The sequence below is a fragment of the Argiope bruennichi genome, chromosome 10 (assembly GCF_947563725.1).
Source record: "Argiope bruennichi chromosome 10, qqArgBrue1.1, whole genome shotgun sequence".
Taxonomy (NCBI): domain Eukaryota; kingdom Metazoa; phylum Arthropoda; class Arachnida; order Araneae; family Araneidae; genus Argiope; species Argiope bruennichi.
This window is the reverse complement of record NC_079160.1, coordinates 98,561,672-98,576,583: the sequence shown is the minus strand read 5'-3', so window position 1 is coordinate 98,576,583 and position 14,912 is coordinate 98,561,672. Positions and strand designations below refer to the sequence as shown.

The following is a 14,912-nucleotide window of genomic DNA, read 5'->3' as shown; positions in this document are numbered from 1 at the left end:
CGTGCTAATTTGGCAAAGATCTTAAATTCGATTCTTCGGGATACAATGACGAAAAGAGTTTCTGCATCGCTTTACAACATTTTTAATGAAAAATTCCTAAGCCTTTCCCAGAGGGAGTACCGAGGCCCATTAGCTCAGTTGGTTAGAGCTTCGTGCTAATAACGCGAAGGTCGTGGGTTCGATCCCCCCATGGGCCAGGAGCGATTCACATTTTATGCTATCTCACTAGTTGAAACATTTCCTAATGTAGTTTCACATTCGGGTTTATAGTATTTAGCAGAAAAACGTGCTAATTTGGCAAAGATCTTAAATTCGATTCTTCGGGATACAATGACGAAAACAGTTTCTGCATCGCTTTACAACATTTTTAATGAAAAATTCCTAAGCCTTTCCCCGAGGGAGTACCGAGGCTCATTAGCTCAGTTGGTTAGAGCGTCGTGCTAATAACGCGAAGGTCGTGGGTTCGATCCCCCCATGGGCCAGGAGCGATTCACCTTATATGCTATCTCACTAGTTGAAACATTTCCTAATGTAGTTTCACATTCGGGTTTATAGTATTTAGCAGAAAAACGTGCTAATTTGGCAAAGATCTTAAATTCGATTCTTCGGGATACAATGACGAAAGGAGTTTTTGCATCGCTTTACAAAATTTTTAATGAAAAATTCCTAAGCCGTTCCCAGAGGGAGTAGCGAGGCCCATTAGCTCAGTTGGTTAGAGCGTCGTGCTAATAACGCGAAGGTCGTGGGTTCGATCCCCCCATGGGCCAGGAGCGATTCACCTTTTATGCTCTCTCACTAGTTGAAACATTTCCTAATGTAGTTTCACATTCGGGTTTATAGTATTTAGCAGAAAAACGTGCTAATTTGGCAAAGATCTTAAATTCGATTCTTCGGGATACAATGACGAAAGGAGTTTTTGCATCGCTTTACAACATTTTTAATGAAAAATTCCTAAGCCTTTCCCAGAGGGAGTACCGAGGCCTATTAGCTCAGTTGGTTAGAGCGTCGTGCTAATAACGCGAAGGTCGTGGGTTCGATCCCCCCATGGGCCAGGAGCGATTCATCTTTTATGCTATCTCACTAATTGAAACATTTCCTAATGTAGTTTCACATTCGGGTTTATAGTATTTAGCAGAAAAACGTGCTAATTTGGCAAAGATCTTAAATTCGATTCTTCGGGATACAATGACGAAAGGAGTTTTTGCATCGCTTTACAACATTTTTAATGAAAAATTCCTAAGCCTTTCCCAGAGGGAGTACCGAGGCGCATTAGCTCAGTTGGTTAGAGCGTCGTGCTAATAACGCGAAGGTCGTGGGTTCGATCTCCCCATGGGCCAGGAGCGATTGACCTTTTATGCTATCTCACTAGTTGAAACATTTCCTAATGTAGTTTCACATTCGGGTTTATAGTATTTAGCAGAAAAACGTGCTAATTTGGCAAAGATCTTAAATTCGATTCTTCGGGATACAATGACGAAAGGAGTTTTTGCATCGCTTTACAAAATTTTTAATGAAAAATTCCTAAGCCTTTCCCAGAGGGAGTACCGAGGCCCATTAGCTCAGTTGGTTAGAGCGTCGTGCTAATAACGCGAAGGTCGTGGGTTCGATCCCTCCATGGGCCAGGAGCGATTCACCTTTTATGCTATCTCACTAGTTGAAACATTTCCTAATGTAGTTTCACATTCGGGTTTATAGTATTTAGCAGAAAAACGTGCTAATTTGGCAAAGATCTTAAATTCGATTCTTCGGGATACAATGACGAAAAGAGTTTCTGCAACGCTTTACAACATTTTTAATGAAAAATTCCTAAGCCTTTCCCAGTGGGAGTACCAAGGCCCATTAGCTCAGTTGGTTAGAGCGTCGTGCTAATAACGCGAAGGTCGTGGGTTCGATCCCCCCATGGGCCAGGAGCGATTTACATTTTATGCTATCTCACTAGTTGAAACATTTCCCAATGTAGTTTCACATTCGGGTTTATAGTATTTAGCAGAAAAACGTGCTAATTGTGCAAAGATCTTAAATTCGATTCTTCGGGATACAATGACGAAAGGAGTTTTTGCATCGCTTTACAACATTTTTAATGAAAAATTCCTTAGCCTTTCGCAGAGGGAGTACCGAGGCCCATTAGCTCAGTTGGTTAGAGCGTCGTGCTAATAACGCGAAGGTCGTGGGTTCGATCCCCCCATGGGCCAGGAGCGATTCGCCTTTTATGCTATCTCACTAGTTGAAACATTTCCTAATGTAGTTTCACATTCGGGTTTATAGTATTTAGCAGAAAAACGTGCTAATTTGGCAAGGATCTTAAATTTGATTCTTCGGGATACAATGACGAAAGGAGTTTCTGCATCGCTTTACAACATTTTTAATGAAAAATTCCTAAGCCTTTCCCAGAGGGAGTACCGAGGCCCATTAGCTCAGTTGGTTAGAGCGTCGTGCTAATAACGCGAAGGTCGTGGGTTCGATCCCCCCATGGGCCAGGAGCGATTCACCTTTTATGCTATCTCACTAGTTGAAACATTTCCTTAAGTAGTTTCACATTCGGGTTTATAGTATTTAGCAGAAAAACGTGCTAATTTGGCAAACATCTTAAATTCGATTCTTCGGGATACAATGACGAAAGGAGTTTTTGCATCGCTTTACAACATTTTTAATGAAAAATTCCTAAGCCTTTCCCAGAGGGAGTACCGAGGCCCATTAGCTCAGTTGGTTAGAGCGTCGTGCTAATAACGCGAAGGTCGTGGGTTCGATCCCCCCATGGGCCAGGAGCGATTCACCTTTTATGCTATCTCACTAGTTGATCCATTTCCTAATGTAGTTTCACATTCGGGTTTATAGTATTTAGCAGAAAAACGTGCTAATTTGGCAAAGATCTTAAATTCGATTCTTCGGGATACAATGACGAAAGGAGTTTTTGCATCGCTTTACAACATTTTTAATGAAAAATTCCTAAGCCTTTCCCAGAGGGAGTACCGAGGCCCATTAGCTCAGTTGGTTAGAGCGTCGTGCTAATAACGCGAAGGTCGTGGGTTCGATCCCCCCCTGGGCAAGGAGCGATTCACCTTTTATGCTATCTCACTAGTTGAAACATTTCCAAATGTAGTTTCACATTCGGGTTTATAGTATTTAGCAGAAAAACGTGCTAATTTGGCAAAGATCTTAAATTCGATTCTTCGGGATACAATGACGAAAGGAGTTTTTGCATCGCTTTACAACATTTTTAATGAAAAATTCCTAAGCCTTTCCCAGAGGGTGTACCGAGGCCCATTAGCTCAGTTGGTTAGAGCGTCGTGCTAATAACGCGAAGGTCGTGGGTTCGATCCCCCCATGGGCCAGGAGCGATTCACCTTTTATGCTATCTCACTAGTTGAAACATTTCCTAATGTAGTTTCACATTCGGGTTTATAGTATTTAGCAGAAAGACGTGCTAATTTGGCAAAGATCTTAAATTCGATTCTTCGGGACACAATGACGAAAAGAGTTTCTGCATCGCTTTAACCAATTTTTAATGAAAAATTCCTAAGCCTTTCCCAGAGGGAGTACCGAGGCCTATTAGCTCAGTTGGTTAGAGCGTCGTGCTAATAACGCGAAGGTCGTGGGTTCGATCCCCCCATGGGCCAGGAGCGATTCATCTTTTATGCTATCTCACTAGTTGAAACATTTCCTAATGTAGTTTCACATTCGGGTTTATAGTATTTAGCAGAAAAACGTGCTAATTTGGCAAAGATCTTAAATTCGATTCTTCGGGATACAATGACGAAAGGAGTTTTTGCATCGCTTTACAACATTTTTAATGAAAAATTCCTAAGCCTTTCCCAGAGGGAGTACTGAGGCGCATTAGCTCAGTTGGTTAGAGCGTCGTGCTAATAACGCGAAGGTCGTGGGTTCGATCTCCCCATGGGCCAGGAGCGATTGACCTTTTATGCTATCTCACTAGTTGAAACATTTCCTAATGTAGTTTCACATTCGGGTTTATAGTATTTAGCAGAAAAACGTGCTAATTTGGCAAAGATCTTAAATTCGATTCTTCGGGATACAATGACGAAAGGAGTTTTTGCATCGCTTTACAAAATTTTTAATGAAAAATTCCTAAGCCTTTCCCAGAGGGAGTACCGAGGCCCATTAGCTCAGTTGGTTAGAGCGTCGTGCTAATAACGCGAAGGTCGTGGGTTCGATCCCCCCATGGGCCAGGAGCGATTCACCTTTTATGCTATCTCACTAGTTGAAACATTTCCTAATGTAGTTTCACATTCGGGTTTATAGTATTTAGCAGAAAAACGTGCTAATTTGGCAAAGATCTTAAATTCGATTCTTCGGGATACAATGACGAAAAGAGTTTCTGCATCGCTTTACAACATTTTTAATGAAAAATTCCTAAGCCTTTCCCAGAGGGAGTACCGAGGCCCATTAGCTCAGTTGGTTAGAGCTTCGTGCTAATAACGCGAAGGTCGTGGGTTCGATCCCCCCATGGGCCAGGAGCGATTCACATTTTATGCTATCTCACTAGTTGAAACATTTCCTAATGTAGTTTCACATTCGGGTTTATAGTATTTAGCAGAAAAACGTGCTAATTTGGCAAAGATCTTAAATTCGATTCTTCGGGATACAATGACGAAAACAGTTTCTGCATCGCTTTACAACATTTTTAATGAAAAATTCCTAAGCCTTTCCCCGAGGGAGTACCGAGGCTCATTAGCTCAGTTGGTTAGAGCGTCGTGCTAATAACGCGAAGGTCGTGGGTTCGATCCCCCCATGGGCCAGGAGCGATTCACCTTAGATGCTATCTCACTAGTTGAAACATTTCCTAATGTAGTTTCACATTCGGGTTTATAGTATTTAGCAGAAAAACGTGCTAATTTGGCAAAGATCTTAAATTCGATTCTTCGGGATACAATGACGAAAGGAGTTTTTGCATCGCTTTACAAAATTTTTAATGAAAAATTCCTAAGCCGTTCCCAGAGGGAGTAGCGAGGCCCATTAGCTCAGTTGGTTAGAGCGTCGTGCTAATAACGCGAAGGTCGTGGGTTCGATCCCCCCATGGGCCAGGAGCGATTCACCTTTTATGCTCTCTCACTAGTTGAAACATTTCCTAATGTAGTTTCACATTCGGGTTTATAGTATTTAGCAGAAAAACGTGCTAATTTGGCAAAGATCTTAAATTCGATTCTTCGGGATACAATGACGAAAGGAGTTTTTGCATCGCTTTACAACATTTTTAATGAAAAATTCCTAAGCCTTTCCCAGAGGGAGTACCGAGGCGCATTAGCTCAGTTGGTTAGAGCGTCGTGCTAATAAATCGAAGGTCGTGGGTTCGATCTCCCCATGGGCCAGGAGCGATTGACCTTTTATGCTATCTCACTAGTTGAAACATTTCCTAATGTAGTTTCACATTCGGGTTTATAGTATTTAGCAGAAAAACGTGCTAATTTGGCAAAGATCTTAAATTCGATTCTTCGGGATACAATGACGAAAGGAGTTTTTGCATCGCTTTACAAAATTTTTAATGAAAAATTCCTAAGCCTTTCCCAGAGGGAGTACCGAGGCCCATTAGCTCAGTTGGTTAGAGCGTCGTGCTAATAACGCGAAGGTCGTGGGTTCGATCCCTCCATGGGCCAGGAGCGATTCACCTTTTATGCTATCTCACTAGTTGAAACATTTCCTAATGTAGTTTCACATTCGGGTTTATAGTATTTAGCAGAAAAACGTGCTAATTTGGCAAAGATCTTAAATTCGATTCTTCGGGATACAATGACGAAAAGAGTTTCTGCAACGCTTTACAACATTTTTAATGAAAAATTCCTAAGCCTTTCCCAGTGGGAGTACCAAGGCCCATTAGCTCAGTTGGTTAGAGCGTCGTGCTAATAACGCGAAGGTCGTGGGTTCGATCCCCCCATGGGCCAGGAGCGATTTACATTTTATGCTATCTCACTAGTTGAAACATTTCCCAATGTAGTTTCACATTCGGGTTTATAGTATTTAGCAGAAAAACGTGCTAATTGTGCAAAGATCTTAAATTCGATTCTTCGGGATACAATGACGAAAGGAGTTTTTGCATCGCTTTACAACATTTTTAATGAAAAATTCCTTAGCCTTTCGCAGAGGGAGTACCGAGGCCCATTAGCTCAGTTGGTTAGAGCGTCGTGCTAATAACGCGAAGGTCGTGGGTTCGATCCCCCCATGGGCCAGGAGCGATTCGCCTTTTATGCTATCTCACTAGTTGAAACATTTCCTAATGTAGTTTCACATTCGGGTTTATAGTATTTAGCAGAAAAACGTGCTAATTTGGCAAGGATCTTAAATTTGATTCTTCGGGATACAATGACGAAAGGAGTTTCTGCATCGCTTTACAACATTTTTAATGAAAAATTCCTAAGCCTTTCCCAGAGGGAGTACCGAGGCCCATTAGCTCAGTTGGTTAGAGCGTCGTGCTAATAACGCGAAGGTCGTGGGTTCGATCCCCCCATGGGCCAAGAGCGATTCACCTTTTATGCTATCTCACTAGTTGAAACATTTCCTTAAGTAGTTTCACATTCGGGTTTATAGTATTTAGCAGAAAAACGTGCTAATTTGGCAAAGATCTTAAATTCGATTCTTCGGGATACAATGACGAAAGGAGTTTTTGCATCGCTTTACAACATTTTTAATGAAAAATTCCTAAGCCTTTCCCAGAGGGAGTACCGAGGCCCATTAGCTCAGTTGGTTAGAGCGTCGTGCTAATAACGCGAAGGTCGTGGGTTCGATCCCCCCATGGGCCAGGAGCGATTCGCCTTTTATGCTATCTCACTAGTTGATCCATTTCCTAATGTAGTTTCACATTCGGGTTTATAGTATTTAGCAGAAAAACGTGCTAATTTGGCAAAGATCTTAAATTCGATTCTTCGGGATACAATGACGAAAGGAGTTTTTGCATCGCTTTACAACATTTTTAATGAAAAATTCCTAAGCCTTTCCCAGAGGGAGTACCGAGGCCCATTAGCTCAGTTGGTTAGAGCGTCGTGCTAATAACGCGAAGGTCGTGGGTTCGATCCCCCCCTGGGCAAGGAGCGCTTCACCTTTTATGCTATCTCACTAGTTGAAACATTTCCAAATGTAGTTTCACATTCGGGTTTATAGTATTTAGCAGAAAAACGTGCTAATTTGGCAAAGATCTTAAATTCGATTCTTCGGGATACAATGACGAAAGGAGTTTTTGCATCGCTTTACAACATTTTTAATGAAAAATTCCTAAGCCTTTCCCAGAGGGTGTACCGAGGCCCATTAGCTCAGTTGGTTAGAGCGTCGTGCTAATAACGCGAAGGTCGTGGGTTCGATCCCCCCATGGGCCAGGAGCGATTCACCTTTTATGCTATCTCACTAGTTGAAACATTTCCTAATGTAGTTTCACATTCGGGTTTATAGTATTTAGCAGAAAAACGTGCTAATTTGGCAAAGATCTTAAATTCGATTCTTCGGGATACAATGACGAAAGGAGTTTTAGCATCGCTTTACAACATTTTTAATGAAAAATTCCTAAGCCTTTCCCAGAGGGAGTACCGAGGCCCATTAGCTCAGTTGGTTAGAGCGTCGTGCTAATAACGCGAAGGTCGTGGGTTCGATCCCCCCATGGGCCAGGAGCGATTCACCTTTTATGCTATCTCACTAGTTGAAACATTTCCTAATGTAGTTTCACATTCGGGTTTATAGTATTTAGCAGAAAAACGTGCTAATTTGGCAAAGATCTTAAATTCGATTCTTCGGGATACAATGACGAAAGGAGTTTTTGCATCGTATTACAACATTTTTAATGAAAAATTCCTAAGCCTTTCCCAGAGGGAGTACCGAGGCCCATTAGCTCAGTTGGTTAGAGCGTCGTGCTAATAACGCGAAGGTCGTGGGTTCGATCCCCCCATGGGCCAGGAGCGATTCACCTTTTATGCTATCTCACTAGTTGAAACATTTCCTAATGTAGTTTCACATTCGGGTTTATAGTAATTAGCAGAAAAACGTGCTAATTTGGCAAAGATCTTAAATTCGATTCTTCGGGATACAATGACGAAAGGAGTTTTTGCATCGCTTTACAACATTTTTAATGAAAAATTCCTAAGCCTTTCCCAGAGGGAGTACCGATGCCCATTAGCTCAGTTGGTTAGAGCGTCGTGCTAATAACGCGAAGGTCGTGGGTTCGATCCGCCCATGGGCCAGGAGCGATTCACCTTTTATGCTATCTCACTAGTTGAAACATTTCCTAATGTAGTTTCACATTCGGGTGTATAGTATTTAGCAGAAAAACGTGCTAATTTGGCAAAGATCTTAAATTCGATTCTTCGGGATACAATGACGAAAGGAGTTTTTGCATCGCTTTACAAAATTTTTAATGAAAAATTCCTAAGCCTTTCCCAGAGGGAGTACCGAGGCCCATTAGCTCAGTTGGTTAGAGAGTCGTGCTACTAATGCGAAGTTCGTGGGTTCGATCCCCCCATGGGCCAGGAGCGATTCACCTTTTATGCTCTCTCACTAGTTGAAACATTTCCTAATGTAGTTTCACATTCGGGTTTATAGTATTTAGCAGAAAAACGTGCTAATTTGGCAAAGATCTTAAATTCGATTCTTCGGGATACAATGACGAAAAGAGTTTCTGCATCGCTTTACAACATTTTTAATGAAAAATTCCTAAGCCTTTCCCAGATGGAGTACCGAGGCCCATTAGCTCAGTTGGTTAGAGCGTCGTGCTAATAACGCGAAGGTCGTGGGTTCGATCCCCCCATGGGCCAGGAGCGATTTACATTTTATGCTATCTCACTAGTTGAAACATTTCCCAATGTAGTTTCACATTCGGGTTTATAGTATTTAGCAGAAAAACGTGCTAATTGTGCAAAGATCTTAAATTCGATTCTTCGGGATACAATGACGAAAGGAGTTTTTGCATCGCTTTACAACATTTTTAATGAAAAATTCCTTAGCCTTTCGCAGAGGGAGTACCGAGGCCCATTAGCTCAGTTGGATAGAGCGTCGTGCTAATAACGCGAAGGTCGTGGGTTCGATTCCCCCATGGGCCAGGAGCGATTCGCCTTTTATGCTATCTCACTAGTTGAAACATTTCCTAATGTAGTTTCACATTCGGGTTTATAGTATTTAGCAGAAAAACGTGCTAATTTGGCAAGGATCTTAAATTCGATTCTTCGGGATACAATGACGAAAGGAGTTTCTGCATCGCTTTACAACATTTTTAATGAAAAATTCCTAAGCCTTTCCCAGAGGGAGTACCGAGGCCCATTAGCTCAGTTGGTTAGAGCGTCGTGCTAATAACGCGAAGGTCGTGGGTTCGATCCCCCCATGGGCCAGGAGCGATTCACCTTTTATGCTATCTCACTAGTTGAAACATTTCCTTATGTAGTTTCACATTCGGGTTTATAGTAATTAGCAGAAAAACGTGCTAATTTGGCAAAGATCTTAAATTCGATTCTTCGGGATACAATGACGAAAGGAGTTTTTGCATCGCTTTACAACATTTTTAATGAAAAATTCCTAAGCCTTTCCCAGAGGGAGTACCGATGCCCATTAGCTCAGTTGGTTAGAGCGTCGTGCTAATAACGCGAAGGTCGTGGGTTCGATCCGCCCATGGGCCAGGAGCGATTCACCTTTTATGCTATCTCACTAGTTGAAACATTTCCTAATGTAGTTTCACATTCGGGTTTATAGTATTTAGCAGAAAAACGTGCTAATTTGGCAAAGATCTTAAATTCGATTCTTCGGGATACAATGACGAAAGGAGTTTTTGCATCGCTTTACAAAATTTTTAATGAAAAATTCCTAAGCCTTTCCCAGAGGGAGTACCGAGGCCCATTAGCTCAGTTGGTTAGAGAGTCGTGCTAATAACGCGAAGTTCGTGGGTTCGATCCCCCCATGGGCCAGGAGCGATTCACCTTTTATGCTCTCTCACTAGTTGAAACATTTCCTAATGTAGTTTCACATTCGGGTTTATAGTATTTAGCAGAAAAACGTGCTAATTTGGCAAAGATCTTAAATTCGATTCTTCGGGATACAATGACGAAAGGAGTTTTTGCATCGCTTTACAACATTTTTAATGAAAAATTCCTAAGCCTTTCCCAGAGGGAGTACCGAGGCCCATTAGCTCAGTTGGTTAAAGCGTCGTGCTAATAACGCGAAGGTCGTGGGTTCGATCCCCCCATGGGCCAGGAGCGATTCACCTTTTATGCTATCTCACTAGTTGATCCATTTCCTAATGTAGTTTCACATTCGGGTTTATAGTATTTAGCAGAAAAACGTGCTAATTTGGCAAAGATCTTAAATTCGATTCTTCGGGATACAATGACGAAAGGAGTTTTTGCATCGCTTTACAACATTTTTAATGAAAAATTCCTAAGCCTTTCCCAGAGGGAGTACCGAGGCCCATTAGCTCAGTTGGTTAGAGCGTCGTGCTAATAACGCGAAGGTCGTGGGTTCGATCCCCCCATCAGCCAGGAGCGATTCACCTTTTATGCTATCTCACTAGTTGAAACATTTCCTAATGTAGTTTCACATTCGGGTTTATAGTATTTAGCAGAAAAACGTGCTAATTTGGCAAAGATCTTAAATTCGATTCTTCGGGATACAATGACGAAAGGAGTTTTTGCATCGCTTTACAACATTTTTAATGAAAAATTCCTAAGCCTTTCCCAGAGGGAGTACCGAGGCCCATTAGCTCAGTTGGTTAGAGCGTCGTGCTAATAACGCGAAGGTCGTGGGTTCGATCCCCCCATGGGCCAGGAGCGATTCACCTTTTATGCTATCTCACTAGTTGAAACATTTCCTAATGTAGTTTCACATTCGGGTTTATAGTATTTAGCAGAAAAACGTGCTAATTTGGCAAAGATCTTAAATTCGATTCTTCGGGATACAATGACGAAAGGAGTTTTTGCATCGCTTTACAACATTTTTAATGAAAAATTCCTAAGCCTTTCCCAGAGAGAGTACCGAGGCCCATTAGCTCAGTTTGTTAGAGCGTCGTGCTAGTAACGCGAAGGTCGTGGGTTCGATCCACACATGGGCCAGCAGCGATTCACCTTTTATGCTATTTCACTAGTTGAAACATTTCCTAATGTAGTTTCACATTCGGGTTTATAGTATTTAGCAGAAAAATGTGCTAATTTGGCAAAGATCTTAAATTCGATTCTTCGGGATACAATGACGAAAGTAGTTTTTACATCGCTTTAAAACATTTTTAATGAATAATTCCTAAGCCTTTCCCAGAAGGAGTACCGAGGCCCATTAGCTCCGTTGGTTAGAGCGTCGTGCTAATAACGCGAAGGTCGTGGGTTCGATCCCCCCATGGGCCAGGAGCGATTCACCTTTTATGCTATCTCACTAGTTGAAACATTTCCTAATGTAGTTTCACATTCGGGTTTATAGTATTTAGCAGAAAAACGTGCTAATTTGGCAAAGATCTTAAATTCGATTCTTCGGGATACAATGACGAAAGGAGTTTCTGCAACGCTTTACAACATTTTTAATGAAAAATTCCTAAGCCTTTCCCAGAGGGAGTACCGAGGCCCATTAGCTCAGTTGGTTAGAGCGTCGTGCTAATAACGCGAAGGTCGTGGGTTCGATCCCCCCATGGGCCAGGAGCGATTCACCTTTTATGCTATCTCACTAGTTGAAACATTTCCTAATGTAGTTTCACATTCGGGTTTAGCAGAAAGACGTGCTAATTTGGCAAAGATCTTAAATTCGATTCTTCGGGACACAATGACGAAAAGAGTTTCTGCATCGCTTTAACCAATTTTTAATGAAAAATTCCTAAGCCTTTCCCAGATGAAGTACCGAGGCCCATTAGCTCAGTTGGTTAGAGCGTCGTGCTAATAACGCGAAGGTCGTGGGTTCGATCCCCCCATGGGCCAGGAGCGATTCACCTTTTATGCTATCTCACTAGTTGAAACATTTCCTAATGTAGTTTCACATTCGGGTTTATAGTATTTAGCAGAAAAACGTGCTAATTTGGCAAAGATCTTAAATTCGATTCTTCGGGATACAATGACGAAAAGAGTTTCTGCATCGCTTTACAACATTTTTAATAAAAAATTCCTAAGCCTTTCCCAGAGGGAGTACCGAGGCCCATTAACTCAGTTGGTTAGAGCGTCGTGCTAAAAACGCGAAGGTCGTGGGTTCGATCCCCCCATGGGCCAGGAGCGATTCACCTTTTATGCTATCTCACTAGTTGAAACATTTCTTAATGTATTTTCACATTCGGGTTTATATTATTTAGCAGAAAAACGTGCTAATTTGGCAAAGATCTTAAATTCGATTCTTCGGGATACAATGACGAAAGGAGTTTTTGCATCGCTTTACAAAATTTTTAATGAAAAATTCCTAAGCCTTTCCCAGAGAGAGTACCGAGGCCCATTAGCTCAGTTGGTAAGAGCGTCGTGCTAATAACGCGAAGGTCGTGGGTTCGATCCCCCCATGGGCCAGGAGCGATTCACCTTTTATGCTATCTCACTAGTTGAAACATTTCCTAATGTAGTTTCACATTCGGGTTTATAGTATTTAGCAGAAAAACGTGCTAATTTGGCAAAGATCTTAAATTCGATTCTTCGGGATACAATGAAGAAAGGAGTTTCTGCAACGCTTTACAACATTTTTAATGAAAAATTCCTAAGCCTTTCCCAGAGGGAGTACCGAGGCCCATTAGCTCAGTTGGTTAGAGCGTCGTGCTAATAACGCGAAGGTCGTGGGTTCGATCCCCCCATGGGCCAGGAGCGATTCACCTTTTATGCTATCTCACTAGTTGAAACATTTCCTAATGTAGTTTCACATTCGGGTTTATAGTATTTAGCAGAAAAACGTGCTAATTTGGCAAAGATCTTAAATTCGATTCTTCGGGATACAATGAAGAAAGGAGTTTCTGCAACGCTTTACAACATTTTTAATGAAAAATTCCTAAGCCTTTCCCAGAGGGAGTACCGAGGCCCATTAGCTCAGTTGGTTAGAGCGTCGTGCTAATAACGCGAAGGTCGTGGGTTCGATCCCCCCATGGGACAGGAGCGATTCACCTTTTATGCTATCTCACTAGTTGAAACATTTCCTAATGTAGTTTCACATTCGGGTTTATAGTATTTAGCAGAAAGACGTGCTAATTTGGCAAAGATCTTAAATTCGATTCTTCGGGACACAATGACGAAAAGAGTTTCTGTATCGCTTTACAACATTTTTAATAAAAAATTCCTAAGCCTTTCCCAGAGGGAGTACCGAGGCCCATTAGCTCAGTTGGTTAGAGCGTCGTGCTAAAAACGCGAAGGTCGTGGGTTCGATCCCCCCATGGGCCAGGAGCGATTCACCTTTTATGCTATCTCACTAGTTGAAACATTTCTTAATGTATTTTCACATTCGGGTTTATAGTATTTAGCAGAAAAACGTGCTAATTTGGCAAAGATCTTAAATTCGATTCTTCGGGATACAATGACGAAAGGAGTTTTTGCATCGCTTTACAAAAGTTTTAATGAAAAATTCCTAAGCCTTTCCCAGAGAGAGTACCGAGGCCCATTAGCTCAGTTGGTAAGAGCGTCGTGCTAATAACGCGAAGGTCGTGGGTTCGATCCCCCCATGGGGAAGGAGCGATTCACATTTTATGCTATCTCACTAGTTGAAACATTTCTTAATGTAGTTTCACATTCGGGTTTATAGTATTTAGCAGAAAAACGTGCTAATTTGGCAAAGATCTTAAATTCGATTCTTCGGGATACAATGACGAAAGGAGTTTTTGCATCGCTTTACAACATTTTTAATGACAAATTCCTAAGCCTTTCCCAGAGTGAGTACCGAGGCCCATTAGCTCAGTTGGTTAGAGCGTCGTGCTAATAACGCGAAGGTCGTGGGTTCGATCCCCCAATGGGCCAGGAGCGATTCACCTTTTATGCTATCTCACTAGTTGAAACATTTCCTAATGTAGTTTCACATTCGGGTTTATAGTATTTAGCAGAAAGACGTGCTAATTTGGCAAAGATCTTAAATTCGATTCTTCGGGACACAATGACGAAAAGAGTTTCTGCATCGCTTTAACCAATTTTTAATGAAAAATTCCTAAGCCTTTCCCAGATGAAGTACCGAGGCCCATTAGCTCAGTTGGTTAGAGCGTCGTGCTAATAACGCGAAGGTCGTGGGTTCGATCCCCCCATGGGCCAGGAGGGATTCACCTTTTATGCTATCTCACTAGTTGAAACATTTCCTAATGTAGTTTCACATTCGGGTTTATAGTATTTAGCAGAAAAACGTGCTAATTTGGCAAAGATCTTAAATTCGATTCTTCGGGATACAATGACGAAAGGAGTTTTTGCATCGCTTTACAACATTTTTAATGAAAAATTCCTAAGCCTTTCCCAGAGGGAGTACCGAGGCCCATTAGCTCAGTTGGTTAGAGCGTCGTGCTAATAACGCGAAGGTCGTGGGTTCGATCCCCCCATGGGCAAGGAGCGATTCACCTTTTATGCTATCTCACTAGTTGAAACATTTCCTAATGTAGTTTCACATTCGGGTTTATAGTATTTAGCAGAAAAACGTGCTAATTTGGCAAAGATCTTAAATTCGATTCTTCGGGATACAATGAAGAAAGGAGTTTCTGCAACGCTTTACAACATTTTTAATGAAAAATTCCTAAGCCTTTCCCAGAGGGAGTACCGAGGCCCATTAGCTCAGTTGGTTAGAGCGTCGTGCTAATAACGCGAAGGTCGTGGGTTCGATCCCCCCATGGGACAGGAGCGATTCACCTTTTATGCTATCTCACTAGTTGAAACATTTCCTAATGTAGTTTCACATTCGGGTTTATAGTATTTAGCAGAAAGACGTGCTAATTTGGCAAAGATCTTAAATTCGATTCTTCGGGACACAATGACGAAAAGAGTTTCTGCATCGCTTTACAACATTTTTAATAAAAAATTCCTAAG

At 41.8% G+C, this 14,912-nt stretch overlaps 51 non-coding genes across 51 annotated transcripts; all 51 read left to right on the top strand.

The window, feature by feature from the left end:
• The first annotated feature begins 123 nt into the window (after positions 1-123).
• On the top strand, positions 124-197 carry Trnai-aau (transfer RNA isoleucine (anticodon AAU)). The gene has a single exon. It is a non-coding gene; the product is annotated as a tRNA-Ile (tRNA).
• Positions 198-408: 211 nt separating this feature from the next.
• Trnai-aau (transfer RNA isoleucine (anticodon AAU)) lies at positions 409-482 on the top strand. The gene has a single exon. It is a non-coding gene; the product is annotated as a tRNA-Ile (tRNA).
• Positions 483-693: 211 nt separating this feature from the next.
• Trnai-aau (transfer RNA isoleucine (anticodon AAU)) lies at positions 694-767 on the top strand. Its single transcript has one exon. It is a non-coding gene; the product is annotated as a tRNA-Ile (tRNA).
• A 211-nt stretch (positions 768-978) lies between these two features.
• On the top strand, positions 979-1,052 carry Trnai-aau (transfer RNA isoleucine (anticodon AAU)). The gene has a single exon. It is a non-coding gene; the product is annotated as a tRNA-Ile (tRNA).
• Positions 1,053-1,263: 211 nt separating this feature from the next.
• Trnai-aau (transfer RNA isoleucine (anticodon AAU)) lies at positions 1,264-1,337 on the top strand. Its single transcript has one exon. It is a non-coding gene; the product is annotated as a tRNA-Ile (tRNA).
• A 211-nt stretch (positions 1,338-1,548) lies between these two features.
• Trnai-aau (transfer RNA isoleucine (anticodon AAU)) lies at positions 1,549-1,622 on the top strand. Its single transcript has one exon. It is a non-coding gene; the product is annotated as a tRNA-Ile (tRNA).
• Positions 1,623-1,833: 211 nt separating this feature from the next.
• Trnai-aau (transfer RNA isoleucine (anticodon AAU)) lies at positions 1,834-1,907 on the top strand. The gene has a single exon. It is a non-coding gene; the product is annotated as a tRNA-Ile (tRNA).
• A 211-nt stretch (positions 1,908-2,118) lies between these two features.
• On the top strand, positions 2,119-2,192 carry Trnai-aau (transfer RNA isoleucine (anticodon AAU)). Its single transcript has one exon. It is a non-coding gene; the product is annotated as a tRNA-Ile (tRNA).
• Positions 2,193-2,403: 211 nt separating this feature from the next.
• Positions 2,404-2,477, top strand: Trnai-aau (transfer RNA isoleucine (anticodon AAU)). The gene has a single exon. It is a non-coding gene; the product is annotated as a tRNA-Ile (tRNA).
• A 211-nt stretch (positions 2,478-2,688) lies between these two features.
• Trnai-aau (transfer RNA isoleucine (anticodon AAU)) lies at positions 2,689-2,762 on the top strand. Its single transcript has one exon. It is a non-coding gene; the product is annotated as a tRNA-Ile (tRNA).
• A 211-nt stretch (positions 2,763-2,973) lies between these two features.
• Trnai-aau (transfer RNA isoleucine (anticodon AAU)) lies at positions 2,974-3,047 on the top strand. Its single transcript has one exon. It is a non-coding gene; the product is annotated as a tRNA-Ile (tRNA).
• A 211-nt stretch (positions 3,048-3,258) lies between these two features.
• Trnai-aau (transfer RNA isoleucine (anticodon AAU)) lies at positions 3,259-3,332 on the top strand. The gene has a single exon. It is a non-coding gene; the product is annotated as a tRNA-Ile (tRNA).
• Positions 3,333-3,543: 211 nt separating this feature from the next.
• On the top strand, positions 3,544-3,617 carry Trnai-aau (transfer RNA isoleucine (anticodon AAU)). Its single transcript has one exon. It is a non-coding gene; the product is annotated as a tRNA-Ile (tRNA).
• Positions 3,618-3,828: 211 nt separating this feature from the next.
• Positions 3,829-3,902, top strand: Trnai-aau (transfer RNA isoleucine (anticodon AAU)). Its single transcript has one exon. It is a non-coding gene; the product is annotated as a tRNA-Ile (tRNA).
• A 211-nt stretch (positions 3,903-4,113) lies between these two features.
• Positions 4,114-4,187, top strand: Trnai-aau (transfer RNA isoleucine (anticodon AAU)). The gene has a single exon. It is a non-coding gene; the product is annotated as a tRNA-Ile (tRNA).
• A 211-nt stretch (positions 4,188-4,398) lies between these two features.
• Trnai-aau (transfer RNA isoleucine (anticodon AAU)) lies at positions 4,399-4,472 on the top strand. The gene has a single exon. It is a non-coding gene; the product is annotated as a tRNA-Ile (tRNA).
• Positions 4,473-4,683: 211 nt separating this feature from the next.
• Positions 4,684-4,757, top strand: Trnai-aau (transfer RNA isoleucine (anticodon AAU)). Its single transcript has one exon. It is a non-coding gene; the product is annotated as a tRNA-Ile (tRNA).
• Positions 4,758-4,968: 211 nt separating this feature from the next.
• Trnai-aau (transfer RNA isoleucine (anticodon AAU)) lies at positions 4,969-5,042 on the top strand. The gene has a single exon. It is a non-coding gene; the product is annotated as a tRNA-Ile (tRNA).
• Positions 5,043-5,538: 496 nt separating this feature from the next.
• On the top strand, positions 5,539-5,612 carry Trnai-aau (transfer RNA isoleucine (anticodon AAU)). Its single transcript has one exon. It is a non-coding gene; the product is annotated as a tRNA-Ile (tRNA).
• A 211-nt stretch (positions 5,613-5,823) lies between these two features.
• Positions 5,824-5,897, top strand: Trnai-aau (transfer RNA isoleucine (anticodon AAU)). Its single transcript has one exon. It is a non-coding gene; the product is annotated as a tRNA-Ile (tRNA).
• Positions 5,898-6,108: 211 nt separating this feature from the next.
• Positions 6,109-6,182, top strand: Trnai-aau (transfer RNA isoleucine (anticodon AAU)). Its single transcript has one exon. It is a non-coding gene; the product is annotated as a tRNA-Ile (tRNA).
• A 211-nt stretch (positions 6,183-6,393) lies between these two features.
• On the top strand, positions 6,394-6,467 carry Trnai-aau (transfer RNA isoleucine (anticodon AAU)). The gene has a single exon. It is a non-coding gene; the product is annotated as a tRNA-Ile (tRNA).
• A 211-nt stretch (positions 6,468-6,678) lies between these two features.
• Trnai-aau (transfer RNA isoleucine (anticodon AAU)) lies at positions 6,679-6,752 on the top strand. Its single transcript has one exon. It is a non-coding gene; the product is annotated as a tRNA-Ile (tRNA).
• Positions 6,753-6,963: 211 nt separating this feature from the next.
• Trnai-aau (transfer RNA isoleucine (anticodon AAU)) lies at positions 6,964-7,037 on the top strand. Its single transcript has one exon. It is a non-coding gene; the product is annotated as a tRNA-Ile (tRNA).
• A 211-nt stretch (positions 7,038-7,248) lies between these two features.
• Trnai-aau (transfer RNA isoleucine (anticodon AAU)) lies at positions 7,249-7,322 on the top strand. The gene has a single exon. It is a non-coding gene; the product is annotated as a tRNA-Ile (tRNA).
• A 211-nt stretch (positions 7,323-7,533) lies between these two features.
• Trnai-aau (transfer RNA isoleucine (anticodon AAU)) lies at positions 7,534-7,607 on the top strand. Its single transcript has one exon. It is a non-coding gene; the product is annotated as a tRNA-Ile (tRNA).
• A 211-nt stretch (positions 7,608-7,818) lies between these two features.
• On the top strand, positions 7,819-7,892 carry Trnai-aau (transfer RNA isoleucine (anticodon AAU)). The gene has a single exon. It is a non-coding gene; the product is annotated as a tRNA-Ile (tRNA).
• Positions 7,893-8,103: 211 nt separating this feature from the next.
• On the top strand, positions 8,104-8,177 carry Trnai-aau (transfer RNA isoleucine (anticodon AAU)). The gene has a single exon. It is a non-coding gene; the product is annotated as a tRNA-Ile (tRNA).
• A 211-nt stretch (positions 8,178-8,388) lies between these two features.
• On the top strand, positions 8,389-8,462 carry Trnas-acu (transfer RNA serine (anticodon ACU)). Its single transcript has one exon. It is a non-coding gene; the product is annotated as a tRNA-Ser (tRNA).
• A 211-nt stretch (positions 8,463-8,673) lies between these two features.
• Trnai-aau (transfer RNA isoleucine (anticodon AAU)) lies at positions 8,674-8,747 on the top strand. Its single transcript has one exon. It is a non-coding gene; the product is annotated as a tRNA-Ile (tRNA).
• Positions 8,748-8,958: 211 nt separating this feature from the next.
• Positions 8,959-9,032, top strand: Trnai-aau (transfer RNA isoleucine (anticodon AAU)). The gene has a single exon. It is a non-coding gene; the product is annotated as a tRNA-Ile (tRNA).
• A 211-nt stretch (positions 9,033-9,243) lies between these two features.
• Trnai-aau (transfer RNA isoleucine (anticodon AAU)) lies at positions 9,244-9,317 on the top strand. The gene has a single exon. It is a non-coding gene; the product is annotated as a tRNA-Ile (tRNA).
• Positions 9,318-9,528: 211 nt separating this feature from the next.
• Positions 9,529-9,602, top strand: Trnai-aau (transfer RNA isoleucine (anticodon AAU)). The gene has a single exon. It is a non-coding gene; the product is annotated as a tRNA-Ile (tRNA).
• A 211-nt stretch (positions 9,603-9,813) lies between these two features.
• Trnai-aau (transfer RNA isoleucine (anticodon AAU)) lies at positions 9,814-9,887 on the top strand. The gene has a single exon. It is a non-coding gene; the product is annotated as a tRNA-Ile (tRNA).
• Positions 9,888-10,098: 211 nt separating this feature from the next.
• On the top strand, positions 10,099-10,172 carry Trnai-aau (transfer RNA isoleucine (anticodon AAU)). The gene has a single exon. It is a non-coding gene; the product is annotated as a tRNA-Ile (tRNA).
• A 211-nt stretch (positions 10,173-10,383) lies between these two features.
• On the top strand, positions 10,384-10,457 carry Trnai-aau (transfer RNA isoleucine (anticodon AAU)). Its single transcript has one exon. It is a non-coding gene; the product is annotated as a tRNA-Ile (tRNA).
• Positions 10,458-10,668: 211 nt separating this feature from the next.
• Trnai-aau (transfer RNA isoleucine (anticodon AAU)) lies at positions 10,669-10,742 on the top strand. The gene has a single exon. It is a non-coding gene; the product is annotated as a tRNA-Ile (tRNA).
• Positions 10,743-10,953: 211 nt separating this feature from the next.
• Positions 10,954-11,027, top strand: Trnat-agu (transfer RNA threonine (anticodon AGU)). The gene has a single exon. It is a non-coding gene; the product is annotated as a tRNA-Thr (tRNA).
• A 211-nt stretch (positions 11,028-11,238) lies between these two features.
• On the top strand, positions 11,239-11,312 carry Trnai-aau (transfer RNA isoleucine (anticodon AAU)). The gene has a single exon. It is a non-coding gene; the product is annotated as a tRNA-Ile (tRNA).
• A 211-nt stretch (positions 11,313-11,523) lies between these two features.
• Positions 11,524-11,597, top strand: Trnai-aau (transfer RNA isoleucine (anticodon AAU)). Its single transcript has one exon. It is a non-coding gene; the product is annotated as a tRNA-Ile (tRNA).
• Positions 11,598-11,799: 202 nt separating this feature from the next.
• Positions 11,800-11,873, top strand: Trnai-aau (transfer RNA isoleucine (anticodon AAU)). The gene has a single exon. It is a non-coding gene; the product is annotated as a tRNA-Ile (tRNA).
• Positions 11,874-12,084: 211 nt separating this feature from the next.
• Positions 12,085-12,158, top strand: Trnaf-aaa (transfer RNA phenylalanine (anticodon AAA)). The gene has a single exon. It is a non-coding gene; the product is annotated as a tRNA-Phe (tRNA).
• Positions 12,159-12,369: 211 nt separating this feature from the next.
• Positions 12,370-12,443, top strand: Trnai-aau (transfer RNA isoleucine (anticodon AAU)). Its single transcript has one exon. It is a non-coding gene; the product is annotated as a tRNA-Ile (tRNA).
• Positions 12,444-12,654: 211 nt separating this feature from the next.
• Trnai-aau (transfer RNA isoleucine (anticodon AAU)) lies at positions 12,655-12,728 on the top strand. Its single transcript has one exon. It is a non-coding gene; the product is annotated as a tRNA-Ile (tRNA).
• A 211-nt stretch (positions 12,729-12,939) lies between these two features.
• Trnai-aau (transfer RNA isoleucine (anticodon AAU)) lies at positions 12,940-13,013 on the top strand. The gene has a single exon. It is a non-coding gene; the product is annotated as a tRNA-Ile (tRNA).
• Positions 13,014-13,224: 211 nt separating this feature from the next.
• Trnaf-aaa (transfer RNA phenylalanine (anticodon AAA)) lies at positions 13,225-13,298 on the top strand. Its single transcript has one exon. It is a non-coding gene; the product is annotated as a tRNA-Phe (tRNA).
• A 211-nt stretch (positions 13,299-13,509) lies between these two features.
• On the top strand, positions 13,510-13,583 carry Trnai-aau (transfer RNA isoleucine (anticodon AAU)). Its single transcript has one exon. It is a non-coding gene; the product is annotated as a tRNA-Ile (tRNA).
• Positions 13,584-13,794: 211 nt separating this feature from the next.
• On the top strand, positions 13,795-13,868 carry Trnai-aau (transfer RNA isoleucine (anticodon AAU)). The gene has a single exon. It is a non-coding gene; the product is annotated as a tRNA-Ile (tRNA).
• A 211-nt stretch (positions 13,869-14,079) lies between these two features.
• On the top strand, positions 14,080-14,153 carry Trnai-aau (transfer RNA isoleucine (anticodon AAU)). Its single transcript has one exon. It is a non-coding gene; the product is annotated as a tRNA-Ile (tRNA).
• Positions 14,154-14,364: 211 nt separating this feature from the next.
• On the top strand, positions 14,365-14,438 carry Trnai-aau (transfer RNA isoleucine (anticodon AAU)). Its single transcript has one exon. It is a non-coding gene; the product is annotated as a tRNA-Ile (tRNA).
• Positions 14,439-14,649: 211 nt separating this feature from the next.
• Positions 14,650-14,723, top strand: Trnai-aau (transfer RNA isoleucine (anticodon AAU)). Its single transcript has one exon. It is a non-coding gene; the product is annotated as a tRNA-Ile (tRNA).
• The last annotated feature ends 189 nt before the right edge of the window (positions 14,724-14,912 follow it).